Raw genomic sequence first — 5,851 nt, forward strand, 5'->3', positions numbered from 1 at the left:
ACACAGTATTATCCCCCATAGTGGCCCCTGCACACAGTATTATGTCCCATAGTGGCCCCTGCACACAGTATTATCCCCCATAGTGGCCCCTGCACACAGTATTATCCCCCATAGTGGCTCCTGCACACAGTATTATCCCCCATAGTGGCCCCTGCACACAGTATTATGTCCCATAGTGGCCCCTGCACACAGTATTATCCCCCATAGTGGCCCCTGCACACAGTATTATGTCCCATAGTGGCCCCTGCACACAGTATTATCCCCCATAGTGGCCCCTGCACACAGTATTATGTCCCATAGTGGCCCCTGCACACAGTATTATCCCCCATAGTGGCCCCTGCACACATTATTATGCCCCATAGTGGCCCCTGCACACAGTATTATGTCCCATAGTGGCCCCTGCACACAGTGTTATCCCCCATAGTGGCTCCTGCACACAGTATTATGTCCCATAGTGGCCCCAGTACACAGTATTATGTCCCATAGTGGCCCCAGTACACAGTATTATGTCCCATAGTGGCCCCTGCACACAGTATTATCCCCCATAGTGACCCCTGCACACAGTATTATGCCCCATAGTGGCCCCTGCACACAGTATTATCCCCCATAGTGGCTCCTGCACACAGTATTATCCCCCATAGTGGCTCCTGCACACAGTATTATGTCCCATAGTGGCCCCAGTACACAGTATTATGTCCCATAGTGGCCCCTGCACACAGTATTATGTCCCACAGTAGCCCCTGCACACAGTATTATCCCCCATAGTGGCCCCTGCACACAGTATTATGTCCCATAGTGGCCCCAGTACACAGTATTATGTCCCATAGTGGCTCCTGCACACAGTATTATGCCCCATAGTGGCCCCTGCACACAGTATTATGCCCCATAGTGGCTCCTGCACACAGTATTATGCCCCATAGTGGCTCCTGCACACAGTATTATGCCCCATAGTGGCCCCTGCACACAGTATTATGCCCCATAGTGGCTCCTGCACACAGTATTATGCCCCATAGTGGCCCTGCACACACTATTATGCCCCATAGTGGCCCCTGCACACAGTATTATGCCCCATAGTGGCCCCTGCACACAGTATTATGTCCCATAGTGGCTCCTGCACACAGTATTATCCCCCATAGTGGCCCCTGCACACAGTATTATGTCCCATAGTGGCCCCTGCACTCAGTATTATCCTCCATAGTGGCCCCTGCACACAGTATTATGTCCCATAGTGGCTCCTGCACACAGTATTATCCCCCATAGTGGCCCCGGCACTCAGTATTATGTCCCATAGTGGCCCCTGCACACAGTATTATCCCCCATAGTGGCCCCTGCACACAGTATTATACCCCATAGTGGCCCCTACACACAGTATTATGTCCCTTAGTGGCCCCGGCACACAGTATTATCCTCCATAGTGGCCCCTGCACACAGTATTATGTCCCATAGTGGCTCCTGCACACAGTATTATCCCCCATAGTGGCCCCGGCACTCAGTATTATCCTCCATAGTGGCCCCAGCACACAGTATTATGTCCCTTAGTGGCCCCGGCACACAGTATTATCCTCCATAGTGGCCCCTGCACACAGTATTATCCCCCATAGTGGCCCCTGCACCCAGTATTATGCCTCATAGTGGCCCCTGCACACAGTATTATCCTCCATAATGGCCCCTGCACACAGTATTATGCCCCATAGTGGCCCCGGCACTCAGTATTATACCCCATAGTGGCCCCTGCACACAGTATTATGTCCCACTGTGAACACCCATAAACAATTATTATACTTTGGGGTCTTTTCAGACCCCAAAGTATAATGAGACCCGGGGGAATAAAAACATAAAAAACTACTGTTTCTTACCTGTCCCCCGGCTCCTACGCTGTCGGCCTCTGCTGCCGTCCTTCTTCAAAGACGTCAGACAACTAGGAAGGAGGCCTGGGGGGATCATGGAGAGGTAAGTAACAGTGTTTTTTATGTTTCTTACCTCTCCCGGGCCTCCGATCATTATACTCAGGGGTCTGCAAAGACCCCCAAGTATAATGATAGTGTTTGTGGGGCCCGCGGTGTCACTTACCGATCCCAGCCCAGGCAGGATCGGTAAGTAAATAGGGCCTGTAACGGCCTATTAAAAAAAAAATGCAGCGGTAGCGGCTGTCACCGGGCCCCCTAATGTCCCGGGCCCTGTGGCAGCCGCTATCACTGCTACCACGGTAGTTACGCCACTGCAAATGTGTGTTGGTAGAAGGGAATATAACTACAGGGTAAGGCCTGGTTCACTTCTGCGTTTGGTATTCTGTTCAGGGAGTCTGCACGGGGACCCTCCGAACGGAATGCCGAACACATTGACAAGCGGTGAGCTTATGTAAGCACACGGACTCCATATATGGAGAGAAAAGTCCTTCATGACCCCATTGTAGTCTATGGGGTCTGTGTGCTTTCATACGCTCACCGCTTGTCATTGCGTTTGGCGTTCCATTTGGAGGTTCCCCATGTGGACTCCCCGAACGAAATACCGAAGGCAGATGTGAACCAGGCCTCAGACTGCACAGAGTTTTCTTGTAGTCTGTTACCATGGAGCTGTATACATAAAACGATAGGAAATAGGAAAGCAAAAACAGGGCAAAGCCGCGTGCATGGAGTCTGTACAAGAACGAAGAGTCCCTAAAGTACGAAGCCACAAAGTCAAGGAGGGACATGCAGGCCCATAGATGAAGATGAAGTGTCTTTGTGGCCTTAGGCTCATTTATACTCATAAGCCTTTTTCTAGGTTTTCATAGAATTTACATCGCTGTCAGACTTGTCTTGATATATAATTTTCCATTACAAATTAGTTAAAAAGGAAACACCACTTTCATTTACCCGAGTGATATTGTATAAAAATCCATCATACTATAAATCCTCATATCAGGACGCCGGCTGAAGAGAATATAAATCTACAGTATATACAAGCCGCCTCTCCTAATGTGTCCTCTGCAGTAAATACTTGTTTTCCGCATACAATACTGGAGCGTCTTGTATTGTGCCGTTCCTCAGTTATTCCTCCTGGAAACGTCTGAAGAAATTGGCAACAGGGTGTTACTATTCCCTTTGTGAGATGGTTGTGTACCTACACAATGTGACATGATCCAATCATGAAACACACCCTAAGGCCGGTTGTACACAACGGGTTGCGTTTGAATGGCACAAGCGGCACACGGATGTCAATGTGCATGGGGCAGTGCAGGACCTGACACGTGGATGCCGTCTGTGCCGTTCAGCCAGGTTACGTGATTGTAGCCTTAATGAATATGGTTGCGCTGCCAATTGCAATTTCCCGCAACCATTGCGTCACCGTTACGGCTACTTGTGAGTCACAATGTGACCATATTCATTTGACTTAGCGTCAATGCAAGCAGTGCTACCCTGAGAATTTGGGCCAAGTAGGCTTATGCATACATTTCCAAGAAGAATAACAAAGGAACAAAATCGAACTGATTGCTAATAAAAGAAGCTCTGGACTTATTTCATGTGCAAAGCAAACAACAGGTTGTTCAATTTGCACAACAGATTATAAACTCCACTTGGCTGCGGCAAATTTTCTGGCGGCTAACCCCCTGCAAGCTACAATAGCATGTGCAATAAATCTGCAATTGTAGCTTGCAGGGGGTTAGCCGCAGAAAATTTGCCGCAGCCAGTGGAGTTTATAATTCTGTTGTGCAAATTGAACAACTGTTGTTTGCTTTGCCACATGAAATAAGTCCAGAGCTTCTTTTATAGCAATCATTGTAGAAAATAATCCGCAGCGGAAATGGGGCGATTTGAAAAAAAATGTTGCGTTTTCATCTACGGGAATAAATACGAGGATCTTAGCATACATATTGTAGGGTGTATAAGCCCACTACCCACTTCATGGCAACCTCTAGTTCTACTTCTATGGCTAGGAGGAGACTAGCAGAAATACAACAGACACCCAGCAGACCCCATTATAGTCTATGAGATGTGCAGGGAACCACTTTTTTAGCAGATGGGCTTTCACATGCAGACCCAAACGATGGAAAGCCAAATGCTAGAGTCAGTGGCGTAACTAGGAATGGCGGGGCCCCGTGGCGAACTTTTCACATGTCCCCCCCCCCCCCGATTGACCCCCTCCTACGCATTCCTGCACGTTCTATTGTGCCCCGTAGTGGCCCTGCACACAGTATTATCCGCCATAGTGGCCCCTGCACATAATAGTATGTCTCTTAGTGGCCCCTGCACACAGTATTATCCGCCATAGTGGCCCCTGCACACAGTATTATGCCCCATAGTGGCCCCTGCACACAGTATTATCCCCCATAGTGGCCCCTGCACACAGTATTATGTCCCATAGTGGCCCCTGCACACAGTATTATCCCCCATAGTGGCCCCTGCACACAGCATTATCCCCCATAGTGACCCCTGCACACAGTATTATCCCCCATAGTGGCCCCTGCACACAGTATTATCCCCCATAGTGGCCCCTGCACACAGCATTATCCCCCATAGTGACCCCTGCACACAGTATTATCCCCCATAGTGACCCCTGCACCCAGTATTATCCCCAATAGTGGCCCCTGCACACAGTATTATCCCCCATAGTGGCCCCTGCACACATTATTATGTCCCACTGTGGACACCCCAGAATATAATAATCGGAGACCCGGGGGAATAAAAACATAAAAAACACTGTTTCTTACCTGTCCCCCCGGCTCCTACGCTGTCTTCTCCGCTGCCGTCCTTCTTCAATGACGTCGGACGTCACATGACCCGGGATGCAGGCCGGGTTCATGTGATGTCAGAAAGGACGTCAGGAAGGAGGCCTGCCCGGATCGTGGAGAGGTAAGTAACAGTGTTTTTTATGTTTCTTACCTCTCCCGGGACACCAATCATTATACTTGGGGGCCCGAAAAGACCCCCGAGTATAATGATAGCAGCGGTAGCGGCTGTCACCGGGCCCCTAATGTCCTGGGCCCTGTGGCAGCTGCCTCTGCTGCTATGGCGGTAGTTACGCCACTGGCTAGAGTGAACCTAGCCTAAAGCTGAAGGCCCACGTTGCAAAACCGTTGCCTTTCACAGTACCTGCAAAGTGGATGGATTCTTTCTAATCCCATTGCAAAAAAAAATACGTGCAGCAAAAAACCTAAAACCGTTGCATTTTTGGAAATCGCAGCCTGCCACTTATACCTACGGAAACGTCGGTGGTTTCCCTATAGGTGTAATAGAAGCAGAAAGTCCGTAGAGGAAAACTTTGCGGACTTTCTCTGAAAAGCGCTGCAGAAAAAAAACCACAATGTATTGCTGCGGCGGTTTTTCCTGCGTTGCTTTTTTTGCTGCGCAATGCTACGTGGGGACTTTCTGCTTCCATTGTAGCTATAGGGAAACCGCTGGAGTGTCCGTAGCTATAATTGGCATGTTGTGATTTCCAAAAACTGCGACGACTTTGGAAATTGCAGCGTGTATTTTACCGCAAAGTGGGAATGGGATTCGCTATACGGTGCATTTTTTTTTCCCACTATGTGTAGACATGAATCGCAAGCAGATTTACTACACAGACAAAAAAAATAAAACATCTTGTTTTTACTGCGTTTTTTCCAGTATTATCTGTCATGTTCAGCTGCGATTCCATTTACTGTCATCCAAAATATTTGCCCCTAGTGATTTATTGCCCCCCTCACTCTCCCTATCCCTTTGAGGCCCCCTCCAGCCCACCCCAGCTTGGTCAGCCATACCCTTCCCCTCTCTCCACCACCCTCACAACCTCTGCAGGAATGTCTGCAGCCCTGAACGGGTTAAACCTCAGCCCCACTGTGCGGAGTAGGAGTGGGCGTGGCCTCGCACAGCCACGTCAGCCCTCACCG

Source organism: Leptodactylus fuscus, chromosome 2 (genome assembly GCF_031893055.1).
Source record: "Leptodactylus fuscus isolate aLepFus1 chromosome 2, aLepFus1.hap2, whole genome shotgun sequence".
Lineage (NCBI taxonomy): Eukaryota > Metazoa > Chordata > Amphibia > Anura > Leptodactylidae > Leptodactylus > Leptodactylus fuscus.